Source organism: Acanthopagrus latus, chromosome 2, assembly GCF_904848185.1.
Source record: "Acanthopagrus latus isolate v.2019 chromosome 2, fAcaLat1.1, whole genome shotgun sequence".
Taxonomy (NCBI): Eukaryota; Metazoa; Chordata; class Actinopteri; order Spariformes; family Sparidae; genus Acanthopagrus; species Acanthopagrus latus.
In genome coordinates this window covers 25,698,103-25,717,759 of record NC_051040.1, presented here as the reverse complement: position 1 = coordinate 25,717,759, position 19,657 = coordinate 25,698,103, and the positions used below count along the sequence as shown (strand labels likewise).

The 19,657-nt window shown below is 42.7% G+C and overlaps 1 long non-coding RNA gene across 1 annotated transcript; it reads left to right on the top strand.

Annotated features, from left to right (window-relative positions):
• Positions 1-1,452: 1,452 nt before the first annotated feature.
• Positions 1,453-9,019, top strand: LOC119009950. Its single transcript, XR_005071856.1, has 3 exons — positions 1,453-1,590; positions 2,893-2,987; positions 7,412-9,019. It is a non-coding gene; the product is annotated as an uncharacterized LOC119009950 (long non-coding RNA).
• The last annotated feature ends 10,638 nt before the right edge of the window (positions 9,020-19,657 follow it).

Sequence of the window (19,657 nt, the reverse complement as noted above, 5' to 3'; positions counted from 1 at the left end):
AGCAAGATGTAAAAAACTATTCCTTAAATATGACAGAATCCCTCAGGGTTCATTAGCTTGTGTAAAAAAACGTGTAAGTCTTAAGTCAGAAATGTTTTTCCTTCGGTCGTGCAAAGCTGACATGTTGGTGATACAAACCCAGACATGAGCGGTGAAGGAAAAGCGCCCAGCGAACCCTCCGCTTCAGAGTTATAGGGTATTCATTTCATACCTGGAAAAAGACCACTTTTATAGCCGTCCTCAAAGAACATCAAAACACTGTCTACTTCTTGGCAGACTCAAACTCAAATCAGAGCTGCCAGCAGCAGCACTTGAAACTAAAGAGGACAAAAGAAAGAAAGAGAGAGAGAAGGAGAGAAAGAAAGAAAGACAAAGGAGCACAAACCGTCATCTCGGTTTACTGCCTTGGAGTGAGAGGGATCGAAATACAAGATACTGGCTGAGTTTTGTCGCGTCAGTGCCGAAGTTTATACACTAACAATACGAGCGCTATTAAAGATGGGAGGAAAAAAGAGAGAGCGCAGGCAGAGAAAAGAGAGAGGGGAGTAATTTAATTTCATCGGCACTAAAAGGCAGAGTGTTGGCACCGGTCAGTGATTCGCCTCGTTAGCTCTCTACCTCTCTCACGCCAGCCAACGCATATTTCACTCGTGAGTAATGTGGAAGATGGAGAGTTTCGCCCTCCGTCTTCTTTGCTCTTTTCCTCCTCCTCCTCCTCCTCCTCCTCCTCCTTATCGTGCTCCCTTTCTTCTTTGTTCCATCTCTCCCTTATCTGCTCACCCCTGTAACCGCCCTCCCACGGTACAAGTTTAAACATTTCATTTGAAGTGCAGATAAAGATCGCACAACGGCTGTACAACTTTATTTCTTTTAAAACCAAGGAACGAGTGGGATCTCAGAGTGTGTGTGTGTGTGTGTGTGTGTGTGTGTATGTGTGTGTGTGTGTGTGTGTGTGTGTGTGTGTGTGTGTGTGTGTGTGTGTGTGTGATGCAATTCAATGGGTTATTGTAGCAGCTCCAGGAAGTGTAAAGGGATCAGTGACATTAAATGGCCAACAGGGTCAACTATCAGATTCCCCTAAGACAAACTGGGGCAATTAGAGAGAAACAAGACAGGAGTCACACACACATGCACGTATTTAAACACACACACACACACACACACACACACACACATGCATGACTAACCTTTGATATACTTTACTGTGTGTATTCACTTGCATCTGATACAAAAAGCAAGCAAAACCAGATGTACACACACACGCAGACAAAACACACAGGCTCACACATGCACTCACCATCACACACACACACACACACACACACACACACACACACACTGTTCGCCTGCGCAGCCACACACACTTCTCACTTCATCACCCTGCGGGCTTGTTAAAAGGCAGTTTGCAGCATGCAGTAAAGCAGAGCTGCGAGTTGCCGCGGTGAGTCAGGTAACAAATTGGCAGGGCTGTTTTCCTCTGCCATTGATTGTGGGAGCGGGTGTTTTTCACCGCCGCCGCGTCACCCTGTCGGAAGGCCCGGGCCTGCGCTGGAGCGTGAACGAGAGGGACGTGATGGCAACGCTACTCAGGTCTTCTCCATTTCGCTTGTGTTTTCTCATCCCCTCTCTTCCTGCCTCTGTCTGTGTTCGTCTCGTTCTCTTCATTCTCCCGCTCAGCCCGAGGGCCACCAGCCACATTATTAATCTATTACACTCCCCTCCTTCTCCTCTCATTTACACTGTCACCGTGCTTCCTCTGCTCTCTGTTTTTTTTGTTTGTTTTTTTATACTCTGAAAATAAAATACGGCAACCGAGTGAGTCAAAGTTTGCACTGAGTTTTGATTCAACAGAGGAAGAAGTGAGACAAGTGGATTCAAAATGTCTTTGTTCTTTTAGCTTTGCTACAATATATATATATATATATATGTTGTCTATTTAAATATCCAGCGAAGAGCAACATTAGCATTAGAGATGTTCAGTAGTCACTATCCTTTCAGTTTCTACCAAGTCTCGAAGAAAACCTTCAGATGATAATTCTCTGTGGGGACATCGGTGTCACCTTTCACTTTCACACATAATATCAAAATATTGATATGCGCTGATTTAAAAGGTGGGTTACGTAAGAACTGGTGACTTGTCACATTCATACTCTAAACAAATAGGGAGCAGCATATCAGCAGAATAACCACTGACCGCTGCCAACTGTAGCTACATTAGCTAATTAGCTAAGGAGGTTGTAGCAACAGACGAACAAATGTAACTCCCTATCACCATGAATAAAATCAGGATTTTCTCTTCAATTCAGACATTTCAATGCAGAAATGTTACATATATGTTTAAAGCACAAAGGGGCATTAAACTGAGGCACGAGCGCTCAAAAATGACCCATATGGTGCAGCAATTTCTGTCTGGCCTGTAGCTGAAGCGAAAAACGTTTTAACAGAGCTTTTAAAATATATAACAAGAGCGTAAAATGTTTAATGTATTGTTTAATCAATAAAACAACTCCTCAAATCTTGGAGACGGACGGGAAGATGAAACAGATTTTTGCCCAGCCTGCTTGTAACGACTCTGTAAAGCAGCATCCCACAACAAAAGCTCCCCAATAACACGGGGTAATTTTGCCATAAAACCCTAAATGGGCTGTCGAGAGAGGAAACCAGAGAAGAAAGGGCCCAGTCTGAAATGTTGAGACTGCTCCACGGCACCATTTCCTGATGGGCAATCACTGGCTGTCCGTCCAGGCTTCGCTCACTCTTCAGCGTGAAGTGTGTGTGCGTGTGTGTGTGTGTGACTGGAGCCCAGCCCCCAAAACACCTATATGATTACAGCCTGGCTCTCCACTCTCTCCCTTATTTATTTATTTATTTTTTTAACAACTGCATGTCCAGACAGGGGATGACCGGCCCTTTGATTGGACGCAGGGCCGAGCTGAGGACGCAGCTGATTGGACGCGGCAGCGACAGATGGACGACCAGACAATGAGGTGCAGACAGGAGACGATCCTGACTCCAATTATGCAAGCTCTCTCTCTCTCTCTCTCTCTCTCTCTCTCTCTCTCTCTCTCTCTCTCTCTCTCTCTCTCTCTCCCTCTGTCTGTCTCTATTTGTTTTTCTCTCTCCGTTAACGCTCCCTGCCAGACTTTCCCTCAGTCCAACTCAGCAGTCCACCCTCGTGAACAGCATCAACAATGGGGCAAATATAAATGCCTTCCATACCTCCACACACACACACACACACACACACACAGACGGATGACATGTTGTAGCGACAGCCCATAATTCTACGCGCTCCGACCTTGACATCATGTAACATAAAACACTCTATTTAAAGGGCATAAGCAGGTTTTATAGCAAATACATGTCAGCTGATGCTCCTACAAGAGGCATTCACAAACACACTCACACACACACACACAAACACACACACACACACACACACACATCTTTAGAGTGTACTGTTATACTTATGGGAACTAAATAAGGTTAAACATGATGAAACAAGTCACAGAACAGTTAATAAAAGTCTTCCGAGCACACACAGTCACTCTTCAGTGTCTAAAAAACGCTGTTTTTCTTACTATGTGTGGGCAAGGATGTCTGTTTAGTGAAGCAGATGGCGATGAAGCGAGCAAGAGAGGGAAAAAGAACTAGTTTGGGAGCCTTGTATGGAGGAGTTTATACTTTATGTCTCTCCAAATTGGAGCCCTTGGCAGTTCCCCGGCTTCACTCATACATACATGGCAGCAGATCAATCTCTCAACTCTTTTCAGACGCTATGTATCTCTGCCTTTAGGTATTGAAATCCGCAGCTGCGAGTGTTCCTATTTGCATGTGTCACTGCACATGAACTCACCAATGTGTGTACATAACGTGTCAAGTTTGGAGTGAGGGGGGAAGAGAGCGTGAAAAGAAATGAGAGGCCGGGTGCAACGAGGAGTCACTTTATGTCTCTCCAAACTGGAACACTTGACTCCAGATCGTTGGCTTATTTCTCATGCCACCCGGCTGCCAAGTCAGATTATTATCTGACAGTACTTGGAGAGTGAGCGCTGGTGGTTTTTTTCTTCCTCTGCCAGTCTGCTCTGGCTTGGATGTGACGGACTGCTTCAGGATGCACGCTGCCGCTGGTGACGGGGGGAAGCGCATTTGTCTGGGTCTGATTGTCCTTCCTCTGTGCAATCAAGAGGGCCTGATTTGGAGAGACGGTCGATTTCCTGATCCAATCATTAACAACCGAGCACACTTTCATGACTAACTGTATTATTTTGGCTGTAAGGAGCGGGCACCTCCACTTTTTACTACAGCTTAATGGTTGTGAGTCTTTAGCTCTCCTTTCCTGCGCAGCAACGCGTGTATGTGCACACTGACACACACGTACCAGGTTTCCGGCAGGGCTATTGTCTGGACTTGACATTTCCTACAGATTTTCTTACATTAATGCAGTCTGGTGTCCAGTAGGAAGGAGCACGCAGTGTGAGGGCTGAGGCCTGTCCAAACAGCTGGTGCAAAGATTAACTACCTCTGCGAGTCGTTCCAGTATTAACAAGAGAAATGACAATAGGCTGTGGGGGAACATGTTAACATAAGGGAGAACGCAGGAGTGCTGGCAAATGTGTGCAGAAGACATTTACAATCCTTTAGTATTTTACAGGAGGACTTTCTGGCAGCACTGGGATCTGTTTCAGTATCGGGGGGGAGCAAAATCTGCTTGTTAGCTGAGGCATTGTATTTGTCTTGTTTGGAACAAGTGAATATTAAAGGGAAAATCTACATATCAGCACCTTATTTGTTTAAAAAAAATAGTTAAATCAGTATACAGACTGCAGCAGGTGATGTTACAGTGTGCTATATGTTGGTATGAACTCCAAATTATTACCTTTAGACTGTAATTTTGGTTGTCTTATATGAAGTTTCAGTTTTACTGTCATATCAACATATTATTTCAAGAACTCAGTTTTATGATGGGATGTTTTATTTCCATCATAGGCAGGGTGGTATTAGCAAAACAACATTTGCATTTTACTCCTACAACAGATGCTGTTTTTTTTTTTTTTTTTGGCAAACACGAGCCAGCTGTTTTCTCTGTATTGTTTAAATATTTGTTTTGCAATTATTTTATGTGTTTTTCAATTTAGGTCAGAACACATTAAAACTGTAAATCGTAAATACCTTAGGACAGAGTTATTCAGCGGCAGGAAAAAATACAGCTGTAAATAGCATTGTGACCAAGTTAATCTCCATATAACACAAAGCCATGCATTCATTTATCTGCTTGTGCCACCCTGTGTTTTTAAAAAAAAGTTAGCATATAGAACCTATTTGCTACAGCAGTTAACAGGAAACTTTAAATGTGTTTTTTAAAGACATATAAACACATTTAAAGTTTCCTGGATTACGCCTTTAAACACAAATTAAGTAAACATGGTGCAAACATGTAACAAAGGTTGAGAATCAGGGATACTGTGTTCATATTGTATGTTCTCCACTGAGCCAAAAGGAAAACACTAAACTTTTGAATACAAGCATCTTCAGCGTCACGATGGTTGTGCTGTTGGCAAAGCACTTGATTAAAAGTTTAACTTATAGGACAGGGTCAGCATTTTAGAGTGAATCATTCAAAGCTGACTGTAAAGAAACAACAAGCATTAACAGTTTGTCAAAGATGCTTTCAGTATGTGTTGTGTTGCAGAGATGTCTGCTGAGGTTAGCATGCCAACCAGTTAGCCCGACCCGTCCTGTCACATAATAACATTTGGTAGCAGTTCGAGGTTACACCACTGACGGTCGCAAAGACGAGACGTGTGGACATTTTTCAGGTGCTGTTAAGTTGTCCTGTATGATGCCCTAAACCCTAGGACACAAGGTATGCCAACACATCCTCATGTCTAAACAAGTATGTTTATGATTGCCCAAACAACAGAACTGTTACCCTAGCCCTACACCTACACAGACCAGTGTACTGGACCTTTGTTGTACGCTTGCTGTTTGGTTAGGCGTAGGCACTAAACTACTTGGTTAGGTTTAGAAACACATTGTGGTTTGGGTTAAAATGGTTAGGGTTACTCCTGTACCTATAACTGTAGTTATGTAATGTAGGTAACAAAACTTTACCATGCAAATAATTTGAGATAACTTATTGTTAACTTTTGTTTTCACACAAACAGAGGTCTCCTGGGTTAAAGTCCTGCGCTAGTTTGACCCAACCATCTGTTTCTAATCTCTTCCCAATATGGACTGATACTTACCCTGGCTCCCTCCTTTACCACCATAATGATTACTGTGACAAACCTAAATATGAGTTGTAATAAGCTGCTTTGACAGTCAACCTATTTGGTCATTTTTCTGATGAGGACGGGCTGGGGATGCAGGACGTTAAACCCCTGTGGAACTGGGGGAAAAAAAAAAGAAAAAAAAAAAGACATTCCCAGTTGTCACATGGGCATGCATCACATGCCGGCCATAGCTCTACGTATCATCTAGGGTCCACACAAGGAGGCTTTGTCCTCGTCTGTGAGGAAGAAGCCACACTCACCACATTGAGACAAGTCACCATTACTCACTTGAAGTAGGCAGAAAGACCACAGGAGTTCTTCTCACTTGCACGATTAACCCGGACCAGTTCTAAATACAGTAGGTAAAGTTAAATGGCCTGAGATTTACTAATTAAGCTCCACTAATCTGTGAAAGCGGCACTAAGATCTCAGCAGGACCACCGTCTTCATTAGAGACGAAGCCTTTTACAGTGTACCTCTGGATCTCTGGGTTTGAGTCGACACTTGTAATGTAACAAATGCCCGGTCGAACAATATTCATTGATACTGAGTGTTCAGGTACAAGAGAGATTACAAGCAATGCTGCTTTCCAGCTGTGATTGCAACAGCAAGAGTCCAGTTGTGCTGTTAGTTTCCCAGAGTGGAGAGGTGAGGGCCTCCTTGTAAAGAAAGCTAAGGTTCAATTATCCCAGAGGGAGAAGGTAACTGTTGAAGAGACTGTATTACACATTTCAGCACCACGAGACATGCTGCATTTAAAGTAAGGGGAATGAGTCTGCTTGCCTTTGACAGGAACAGCTTGCTCTCTTGCCCTGACTACACTATTGCTATAACTCTCTCTGGGGGTTGTAAGAGAGCAAGAGAAGGCTTGTTGAGGAAAAGTGGGTACATGAAAACATTGTAACATGTCATCACAAAATAACTGATGAAACGTAACAGAATAAATGTCTGACACAAGACTTTTTTTTTATGCGTCTTCACGGAAATTACCAATAACAGAAAAGGCGAGTGTTTTCTTTTCCTCTGCATTGGTTGTTTTAAGGTACCTTTGCTGATCTTCTGCTCACTCAAGAATAACAGGAAATGCCGCGGACATATTTTTCATGCATCTACATTTTGCTTGTGTGTCTGCTCAGATACTGACTGATGGAGATGACAGCGGGGGCCTGGTTTCTGTCAGCGACAAAATGGACGGAGGTCAAGGTGTAGCCAGCAAGTTACAGAGCGATGCTGTCGGCGAGATGGAGGGACAAACACAGACGGAGGAGGAAAGAGATGAAAGGAGACAAGAGGGACTGATGGAGGCGTGAGATTCTGACAGGACAAAACAAAAAAAAATGGGAGGGAAAAAAGGGAGGCATGGCCATAAATTATTGGTTTAAAACCGCAATATCCAACAGCAAAATGAAACTTTTTAAGGCCTCACAAGTTGTTTTGTTTGATTGCATGCCCAAATCATTTGTTTTGTTTGTTTTGCAATACCCAGATAGTATCCAACTTGATTTAGGAAGTGCAAATTTTGCAAATGAAATTCAAGCCGCACTTGGGGGTATTTTGAAAAAGCGATTTAAGTCGGATTTGTACAGACGCGTCTCAGTCTGGGCTCTCGTGTCAGATTTCAAAGTGTCTTGTGTCACTCACAAGACCACACAACGATGACATCGAATCCAGAGGCATGGCAATGTGTTAGAGCAGCCGAGCAGAATGCTGACAGTCTGTTTTATCTGATCTGATTTGATCTAATGAACACATCTAATTCTAATCTTTTTAGAATAGATTACTAAAGGAATACGCACTTTTACAGAGACAATTTGTCTGATGTGTCCTGATTACTGCAAACCATCGTGGTCATTTTTTCGATTGGCCCATAATGTTTCACAGAAAATCTAATCTGGTGGGACAGTTACTGTGATCTTAGGGACTGCTGCTTTGGTCTTACGGAACACTAACTGTGTCCAGCACAGCAAGCCTTCATTATATCTGTCAGCTCTGTCGAGAAATAAAGGACCAGGAACTAGGAACACTGAAAATATAGGCTTCTTGTATTATCCAGCCAGCCGAAATAACCAGCATGGCTAGCCAGACGAGGTAAACGTTGTTAAAGAGGCAAGATGAGGTTTTCAATCATAAAACAATTAGTAAGAATGGAGCATAGAGATTCATGTATGTGTGGAATAACGGTTACTGTGGTACATTTAATAAAAGGTTTTGTACTTTGTATAATTCAGAATGAGGAGCAAAAATAAAGAAAACGCTGAATAAAAGCTGACGAGTGAAACAAAGCAGTAATATGAAACACAGTCTTAAGAGTCTTCAGTCTGAAGAGCAGCAAATGGAAACACTTTTCTGAGCTGAAAATGGGGCAAAAACTGATAGATTTGTTTTCAATAAAATGTTCCTCTCACACAGCCAGTAAAAATAAGTGTTTTTTTGCAAGCGAATTGTCAGAAGTGTGAGAGATAAAAAGGATGACTGATTTAAGTATCACTGGCATTAGCGGTGACTTTTATGGGATGTGAGTGATTGTCGTGTGTGTCGTGGGGTTCCACCATATGTGGCTGAGAACATGGGAGCGTCGTGCCGCTCGTTGCCCTGAGCGCCACACACAAACAAACCCTGATTCCTGAGAAACAGGCCGCCATAATCAATCATCTTCAAACCCGTATTTACCAGGAAACAGTGTGTGTGTGACAGGCGAGATCAGCCAGCTGTCTGAGAAGGCACACGGCTATTCTCACACTGGCAGGAAAAGGCAGATTCACAACTTTAATATTCACATATGTGAACCTTAAGTCCACACACACACACACACACACAACAAGCCATCAGCAGCACTCATTGCCAGTGAAGTGTGGTATTTCCTGCCCTGCTGACACATATTCACGACACACACGACCTCGTCACCCCGACTTCCCTTAACAAATGTGCAGAGCAGGCCCCCAATGTATACAGTAGTGCTAACAGTTAGGTCTTGTTGATTTAACACTTAGGGAATAAAGCTGAGACGTGAGTGTTATTCTTAGCTTTCCTCAACAATAATAGATATATACATGTATATGAAAGAGGGGAAAAAGATCGGCGGTGGTGAATATGAATTTGATATGACTCGAGGGGGATGTGACTACAGGGGTCACTATGGAAATATATGAAGCTGAACAAGTCTCCATTCAGGGAGATAGTCACCCCTGTGTTTTGTTGATTTTAGCTTCATTCTTTAATTTTTTCTGCAGGGTCCCACAGACCCCGACAGCAAAAAAAAAACTGCAACCTTATTAAAACCAAAGAGTACCATGTTCATAACGCTTTACTTCACCGCAAACTGAGCTCGCACCTTTGGTGATGGTGAAAAAATGCAGAAACAACCTAAGTCATGAGTATTAGTAAGTATAAGCATAAGGGAATTTTGATACGCCCAAAAACTCATTTGCAGAGAATTGCAGTGCTTGTACACAATTATCTGTGGTTTGAAAGTTGTGCTCAGTGTCAACACGTGACAAATTTTCAAATCCGTATACATTCACATCCTATCGCAGCACTTCTCAAAGTCCCAATCACATCGTTTGGTCCTTCTGAGGACTGAGCCAAGCTGGGCCTTTGTTGCAGATTTCACATCACGAGGCATTTGTGAATCAGTGATCCTGTCCACTGATTTGTATATGATTGAATACTACAGATGTGAGATGTGGCGTTAATCAGTTGATGACATTTGATTTTGTTCACGCAAACTGTTCCAGACCCCTGACCCTGAATAAAAATGACGTGGAAATTTATACATTTGAGATTCCCTGATTCATAGCATAAGTAATAACAAAGTTAATGCATCATATTTTTGTCATCATTTAAAAACGATGTTCATTAGCGGTAATACAAATGTGTATTTTGAGCAGTTAAATAGAGCCCCGGGACGTGCATTAGCTTCACAGTTCACAGTATGAAAAATTAAACATGGAAAATGTGAGTTTTACTGAGGTGCAGATGATAAATGTTGAGCTAATTAACAGTGCAGCGTTTTGACAAACAGTTATGAAGTGAATACATCAGGTCTCTTTGATTCTAAACTGATCTGAAGCTGCAGAACCTAGGTGGGAAATGATCAGGGGTCAGCGGGGGAGTGTGGGTGATTCTCCTGCTGAAGTTTGATAATCGGGCTCAAAATGTCTCTATTAGTTTACGTTGTTGTTGGTTTTCACACTGCTGTAAAAGGAATCTTGTTGTCATCGTGGTCCGCACATTACACGACTGATAAGTGACATCTGTGGTAACAGGAGCGAACCTGGAAGCACACCCTTTGGGCTTAGAGGGGTACTCTTCTGCCCACAAAAAACATTTTGTTTTGCAGTATTGAGTCATGGTAGCAGCCACATGGGTAAATAAGCTTTTTCCTTGGATATCTACTTTACTGCAGTGCATTTTACTGAACCAATTATTTAGGCCCCTTGTTACAGTCTCTGCAAACTTAAGAGGATAATCTTCACATTAGCAGCAATTAACACGTTAACCATGAATCTGATTTCTGTAAATAAAACCACATATTACCAAGAACTAGGTCAGAAGCATGTACGCAGCAGATGTAAAGCCATCAAGACGAGTACAGACAAGGTGAGACGCTTCGGTCACTGGAATGAAAGGCTTTTTCTCAGAAGAGACACAAAGCCAAGAACAACACCTGCGTCTGATGATTCCACAGTGGCTGCGTATAAGATGTCACTCCTCACACTGATCCCGCGTCAGTCGTAAGTAAATGAAGTGTGAATCGATAGCCGCCATTAACAGTAACCTCATCCACCGAGCCCGGACACTCATACAGTAAATCTAATTCATGTGACGCATCAATACACGACCCAAAACAAAGGCTCATCTCTCGGCAGCTGCCAGCAGACGACGAACATGAAACCAGGTGATCAGCTGCTGGGATTCAGCAGTAAACTGTTGAAGGGAATCGTGGAAATATTCACCTTTAATGGAGGGGCAACATAAATGCAAATGGAGAGCAATTTCGCTAATTGTTGCAGTCAGTCAAGACGCTGGTATCTCTGAAATGTCAGCCTTTTAGCCCGAAGGCAGTTTGTTTAATGGATTTTAAAGGTTTCTTGCCGCCATTAAGATGGGGAATTTTCTCAACCTTTTGTAAGCTCCCTTGTTTTTTTTTCTTTTTACAGAAACAAAGAAAAAACATCATTTAAGTTAAAAGCAAAATGCCAGGTTGGTTTTCTAACAGATCAAAGGTCCAATCAGAGATCTCTCTGACCCAATAAACTTCAGGCAAAATGGCACATATAATTGAAGGTTGTTCAATTATTGTTCTTATTCTCAGCATTAGTCATGTAAACAACCTTCTCCATCAGTACCTGGAGTAAAAGACGTGTCAGTCAATGGTAGTAATTCCAATCCTGTGCTTTAGTATTGGCGCTGATGCAACCCATTATTACCAACACTGCTTATTAAATACAAATTGAAGACTTCCTTTTGGTTTTGATTCTTCTTTGCAGCTTAATGCTGCAATGAATCAATTCAACGCTATCTTTACACACTTACACTTGGTCAGAGTATCACTTGTGTAATTGATTACGGTTTTTACTTTATTTGTAAATAACGAATTGATAGAAATACGCATGCAGTGGTCTGAGCAGACTACGGGTTATGCAGGAAATGCTCGAAGGCTCGTCAGAAAAAGACCCGAGACTTGAATCAGACTTGCAAAAAAAATAGACATACAGCGTGTTGGCATCCTCAGACAAGTTCTGAGTCTTTTCTTGCAAATGTATGACTTTATAATGTTGTAAAATATTCAAGTTTTTCCTCATGCATTTGTGTTTGAATTATCAGACATGTACCACTTTATTCTCATAAAATATCAGTTTCTTTCTTTTAATGTACAGTATTTCTGCAGCAAATGTAGAACATAGCTTTAGTCAGTGTTAATGCACAAACATTACATATTACATCTTTAAACCCTGAAATTTAGAACTTCAGTCTTGGTAATTCAGACTTTCTAAGCTCAGAACATCACCCTTTAAATCATCCTTAACTTTTTTAAGAATTTGTTGATTTGCTGTTATTTGTCCAGGGTCCAATTTGTAAGACAGCTGACATGGAGTCTCAGTCCCACCTCACGTGTTGGGCTGGTGTTCGGCCCGACCGACCAACTCAAAGCATCAGTGCTTGACAAGCTGGAAATAATCCTCTATAATAAACTACCTTTTCGACTTTTAAAAGAGAAACCTAAATAGAACAGAAGATGAGCACAAAAATGTACTTTGTGGCAGACAAATATACTGTAGAAGGGAAACGTGCACTGGACCGGATGCAGAGGCTGCAGAAAGACGTTTGGCATGAATTTGTGATACACAAACACAATCATGACTGCAGATTGGCACAGGGGAGGCCGGCGCCACACATGCAGCCTCTCTCCCTCTTTCTCACTCACACACACACGCACACCTTGGATGATTTCCCCCCAGACTGCTTGTCCTCCACAGTTGAACACATGTCATTTGTATGCCGCCCCTCCAGCACGCTGACAGAACGGCATTCGGAAACACTCATCTCCTGATCACATCCCTGCTCTGCTCCCCGCTATTCCCAGACAGGTGTCCCTGCACGCACACACCCGCACACAGACCCACACATAATTCAATACTGTATACTCGCATATTCAAATATAATCCGATTAAAATACACCTCATGCATGAGGCAACGTACGCAAATAAACATAAACAAACTTATACATACGCTCACGCGCCATCTGTACGCTGACTGTTCAGCTCTGAGTCTATCAGGTGTGTCGGTTTCTTCTTCATCATGCTGTTCCCCCACTCTGCTCTGTGTGACCAGGTCCTCACACACACACACACACACACACACACACACACACACACACACACACACACACACACACGGACATGTGGTGGTCAATGAGGGGCCTTCCATCCCACTGACTAATGTCTCCCTGTGGTCTTGTTTGCTGTGCGCTCGTTGTGTGTGTGCATGAACATATATGCGCGCATTTGTGCACGAATGTTCATCTTATGGTGAGTTTAACCAATAATATATTAATACAAACATACACACATAAATACATACATATATTAACACATCCAGTAGTCCTTATTCCCATTCCTGAGAACATTCCTGGTGAATAAATTGAGCTGTGTTGTGTAGTAGCACCCAAAAATATCATAAGCTTGTGTCAGTCGTGTGTGTCAGTTGTGTGTGTGTGTGTCCGTGTGTGTGCGCGCACGTACGTGTGTGTGTGTGTGTAATGGTCCCCTTGCATCTGCTGTGAGCTGGGTTAATGTGCGTGACTGCTTCTAACCCAGGTCACAAGAGAGGGGTGCATGGGTGATATGGTGATATGTGAGGGGTCATGCACAATCTCCCCACCCATATGGAGTTTACCACACAACTGCACACACACTAAACAGGAATGGGGTAATTAATAGCCCCTCTACGCATCACTGATACACCCCGGGGGACCTGGCATTCTAGGGGGGTCTCACACACACTTTATCAGAGCAGAGAGTCTGTGTGTGTGTGGGTGTGTGTGTGTGTGTGTGTGTGTTTGTGTGTGTACTGGGTGAAAAAAATCCTATTCCATGCCAATCGATTCTAAATGTTAGAAATAGTGGCACAAAACAATTAATATTAATAACTGGGGTATTTCCTTGATCAGCAGAAGCATGAGCACTTGTAAAGAGCACATGTCAATCATCTCTCATCCTCGCTCCTGCAAACAAGCTCCCAGTTTAAGTATTTTCCCAAACTGCCCCTGCCTGTTTGACACAGAGGGCAGAGAGCAGAGAGCAGTGACTGTAAGGTGCTCTTTGAAAGGCGTTGCACCCAGCAGCTTTTTTGGCAGAGCAGAGCACTTCCAAAAGTTAAAAAAAAAAAATTCTATCAACCACAAGAAGCATGAGGAGAGAGGTCAACCGCTTCTCCTCAGCCAACCAATCACAATGAGGAAAATACAGGGGTCCCACAAGAGGAGCAAAACTGGAGAAATGCAGGCGGAGAAATTGATCATGGGAGGCAAACACTGTCAAGTGAGCGAGGAAATGTGAACGTGCAACATAGAAATAAGAAGATAGAATTCTGTTCACAGAAACAAGGTGAAGCATCTGCTTTGTGTTTTCCTCACAATAAGGACTGGGCTTCTGTCAGTCAGAAAGGACTTTATGAACACAGTCCAGGTTTGCTCAAACAAAGCCAACCATGTTGCCAACAGAATTTTCTCAAAGGCTCAGTTTACCAAATCTCGATATTGACTGACGACAGTTTAGCCTCAGGGAGGCAACAGCCAGCGTTTCAGTGCTTCAGGTGTAGCCAGCGGTTATATGGATAACAGATAACATATATCTGGGCCAAGGCTTCCTCGTCTGTGCTCCGGTTATTGTTTACAGCAAAGCGAGCAACGTGAGACATGAATATGCATGACAAACATTTCCACGAACAATAAATGCCATGGACATTCATAACAAGTGAAATCGCCACATGATTGCTTTACAACTAATGTGCTGCACCTCTTTTGCCCTCTTCTTTGTTAGTGCTCACAGCATTATGATTTAGAGACTTCCAAAGCAACTTCTCCCTCCAGCAGAATAGTTCCTTTTGTTCTTGGTCACTCAGAGGGCGTGCTGTGGACAGTTTGTTTTTTTTTTTTTTTTTTTCAAAGAAAGAAAGAATCCATTTCAAACTGTTGGTCTGAGAATAAGTAGTTCCTTATCGTCTTTTAAAGCCTGTGCTGACAAATGAATGCTTGATGAGTTGAGAGGAAATTGTGTAAATCTACTAGTAAAATCTGATTTCTCCTCTTTGGTTGCAACAATTGCATTTACAACACTGGATAAGAATATAAACCTGCTCATATAAGCATAAAATGGGTTTAGTACCACTTTCTAGTACAGCAATATAGTATAATATATATATATATTATAGTTGAGTTAACTTGTAGCTTCACTAATGAGTAATAAAAAATTTACTATTGCTTAGAAAAGAAGCCACAAGCCATTTATAGGAATTCTGAGTTCAATTAGATAGATTTTTTTAAAGGTAAGAGGTCATGCAGTCCCATCAGTCAAGAGATTTATCACAACCTGGCAACCCAAAAGTGATTCTTATCATAACTCAACAACTGAAGCAGGAGTTAAACTTTTACTAACCATTTGTTTTAATGAATTAATAGCAATTCTCCATGTCTTTGTTAGTGCTTATCTAAATTCAACCAAGCATCTTTTTTGATTGCTGTCATTTCCAGTATGTGTATCCCATCTGCCTCCTGCTCTCCCTCCCCGTTTTTGCATTTTGGTTCGGTCCGGCAGCTGCTGAGCAGATAGGTCAGGAAATGTATGTAGTGGGGTGGGGGGAGGCGGGGGAGGGGGGGAGCGGGTGAGAGACGAAACTGAAAATGAGATTGGCCAGATTAGATTGCTTGATTGAGCAATTAGCTATCGTCTCCATCATTTGGCTGGAGCCTGGCGGCATCTGCCACTGTGGGGTACACACTGCCACACACAGGCCTGCCGCAGCGAGCGTGTGCACACACATGCACACATACACACACACAGACACACACACAGCTCTACACATGTGCACAAATTTGTGTGAGTATGTCAGAGGAAGTGCATCTCACCAAATGTGTTCAGCTCATTCCAAATCTAGTATGAGCGCTCGCCAGTGTGTGTGTGTGTGTGTGTGAATTTCTGTGTGTGCCTGCCTCCTCTGTGTGGTTCATGTCAGAATAGCTAACATAGAGCTTGTCAGCCACACTCCTATTTTCATTTCCTTAATGTTCTTCCATGTCTATCTCTCTTTCTTTCATTCCCTCCTTCTCTTATTTCTCTTCAGCAGGCTGTTCACTTGCTCGCTGATGTATTCTTTCATCGCTAACACACCGCGCACACACTCCTTCCCTACAGCTCTCTCTTTTCCGCTTACTGTCTGTCCCCTGATTTTTTTTTTCTTTTTACAGTCACAGCTTCAATTAAGAGCTTGATTTCTCTTCCTGTCATTGATAACAAAAAGGAAGTGAAGGAATAAATTCACTGAGTGAATAAGCGCTGTAAAAAAAAAAAAAAGAGAGAGAAATTAGTGTCTTTAAAACAAGGCGCCATCCATTTCTTTTTACTCACTCCTGAGGCCGATGAAATTTCAAACAATGCCGTGCAGCGAGCCATAACTCATGTTTAGCACCTTCAGTTTTGTCCCATATCCAAAACTAGACTGATAACTCTTAAGAGGGGCTTTAGCTCTTTCTCTCCGCAGAGGCCCACTAAAACGTGTTTGATGAATTGGTCTCCATTGGCACTCACTTATTCTCACATAAAGGGGTTTATGGCTCAGGAGAAAGGAGAGGAGAGAAGACGAGCTATTTCTACACATGACGAAGTAAAACTCCATCATGTGGATGCCTGCAGAGAGTGTGTGTGTGTGTGTGTGTGTGTGTGTGTGTGTGTGTGTGTGTGTGTGTGTGTGTGTGTGTGTGTGTGTGTGTGTGTGTGGGCGTCCGTTTAAGTGTGTGTGAATCTGTGAATTGAGTGCATCAGCCCATGTGCTGCACATGCAAGTGTGTGAGCTTACAAATATAGGTTCATGGGTGTGTGCTCATTTTTGCACGTGTCTCTTATTTGTCCAACTTTTGTGTGTGTGTGTGTGTGTGTGCATGCGCGCGTGGTCACACTTGCCGGCCAACCGACCGGTGAGAATGAATGATGGCGGCCGTCCTTCTCAGACAGTGGAGAGTTCACCTGTCAACGTGGGCTACCTTAAGACGGATGGACATCTGGAAGCCATTGGTGTGCAGCTGGAGAAGCTGGTCACACAGCCCTACACACACACACACACACACACACACACACACACACACAGGGCCAAAGATATACATTTTAAGTGCACACATAACTGTTGAGAGAGTTGACAAGGGCCCACATAGATCTGAGAGTGGGAGACACTGAGTAGAGACATAAATCACAAAGTTCTTGTTCTCTTCCTCACTCTTGCAAACACACACACACATACACACACACACACACACAGCTAATAAGAGAACGATGAGTCATTCTCCGCTTGGATTCCCCCTCCTTAAGTGAATGGCTGGCAGGTGCTTCCAATGAAGCAAAGTAAACTGAGCGAAGGGAAAAAATTAAAGAGCAATGATGATGATGATGATGGAGCATTAAAGGAATTCAGATTACGTCCAAATAGGCCACCGACTGTCCAAACATGAGATGGACTTTGACAAATGTTGCTAACGATCCTAAACAAAGGCCTCATTGAGCAGAAGGGATATTAGAAACACAGTTAAAGTGCTTATTATTCCTCTATGTCGGGTATTAGTTTCTCATAACATGACATTTTCTGCCAGTCCAGGACGCACAGAAGGTAATACAGATGGATGCATGCATTTATCCACTCACACTACACCACTAATTTATGCACACACACACACACACACACACACACACACACACACACACACACATGCACACACATAAATGGGCGTAATCAATAGAAGTGACCCCAGGGAATTTAGATGCTGTCTTTAACACTCTCACTCATTCCCCTGACACACAGGAGAGTGCTAACACTCTGACATCCAATACCCTTGAGCTCCAGTTGATCCCCCTCATATTCTTACACACACACACACACACACACACACACACACACACACACACACACACACACACAGAGTGCAGGTGGGACATCTGGCTCTGCTACCAAAGTGCCACTGTGAGTTGACCCACTCATTTCTTAATTTCCAGTCTGTTTACGGTGATGGTGACAGACTAACTCTCAGCTCACCGTGCACATCTCCCAGTAACAGTTTGCAGTTAATTAATCGACTGAATTTATTTGGTGTAATTAGGTGGCACATGGAGCTTTTTTCCACGTCATTATATTATTGTCAAATGAAATGCGACACTTAAGTGTAATTATTGTAAACAATAAAGAAAAAAAAACGCAGTGGAGACATGTGGCAGCCTGTGGTGTTACACCGCTGGTGTTAGAGCTAGTGCCAAAACTTAAGATTAAGATCTCATTACCTTTAAACTCTTCACATCCATCACTGCCAAATTGTTGCTGGCGTCTAAAGGATACAAACCTTTTAAAAGGTTAAAGCAGCTATGGTCGATATTTTCATAATAACAATGGATCAAGTGACTGTGTAATATGAAAGGTCTGTAGAGCCAACACATCCTCATGCCCAAATGAACGAACAGAACGATAGCCAGTGACTCGTGATACGACATTCATCACATTCACAAAACAACAAGACCGTTGCAGCGGTCCAGCGAGTTAAGGTAAGGTTTGGGTCAGTACTTGGTTAGATTAGATTTAGCTTTATTCATCACACAACAAGGAAATTCATTTGTGAAAACAGATGATACAGGAAAAAGAATCAGACAAATACGCATAAAGTCAAACAGAAGATAGATAGAAACAAATAAGATATTTACAACAAAAAAAAAAAAACAAAAACAAAGCAGTGAGTGGAAAGTAATTGCTCAGGTAGTGCTTGAGTGGAACAGTCTGGTGGCTGTGGGGATGAATGATCTGCGGTGGCGCTCCTTCTCACACAGTGGGTGTACGAGCCTGCTGCTGACAGAGCTGCTCCAGGCTTCCACAGTCTGCTGCAGAGGCTGAGAGGTGCTGTTCGGTCTAAGGTTAAAATGTTACTTATTTCACTTTAGTCACGTATTTACATAAGTTCAGTCATGCCAATCATATTACATAACTTAACTACGTTAATGTAGTAGTATAACTCAGCAACAGTTGTCTTTTGGTTTCAGTCTGGACATGGAAAATGGTCTCCTGGGTCACAGACCTGTGCTCATTCAACCATCCACCCCGTCCTGCCTATGTTGACTTCGGCTAACTTCCTCCTTTGCTGCCTTAAAAAGAATGATGGCCACTAGGGGTCTCCACCTCACAATGACTGTAAACATGAGTTGTAATTATCCTCTTTCACAATGGATCCATAAAGTTGTTTTTGTGACGAGGAAGGGCTGGCAGTGTAGGCTCACAGAGGGTCACTGCCCAACTCAGTCCCTCTCAACTCTTCGAAAGCTTTATGATGTCTTTCAGCTCATTGTTGAAGTTCTCCAGGCCCCAACTCCACTGTGTCCATTCACTCTCACAGCATTTCTTGTGGCTTTAGAAGTCATAGCGTTGTGGCTTAAGTAGTAGGTGTGTGATGCCATTCTGTTTTAAGACAATCTGAGGAGGTAAAATCAAAAATGTCCCTGCCAGGACCAGAATGACGTGATAAAGGAAACACTTGAAACTGAACGCTGGCATTTGGTGTAAATCCTGAGAACAGGAAAACGTCCACTGGAGACATGATTCCTAGAATACTGGGCTGTGTCTGCGATACGGACCTTTGT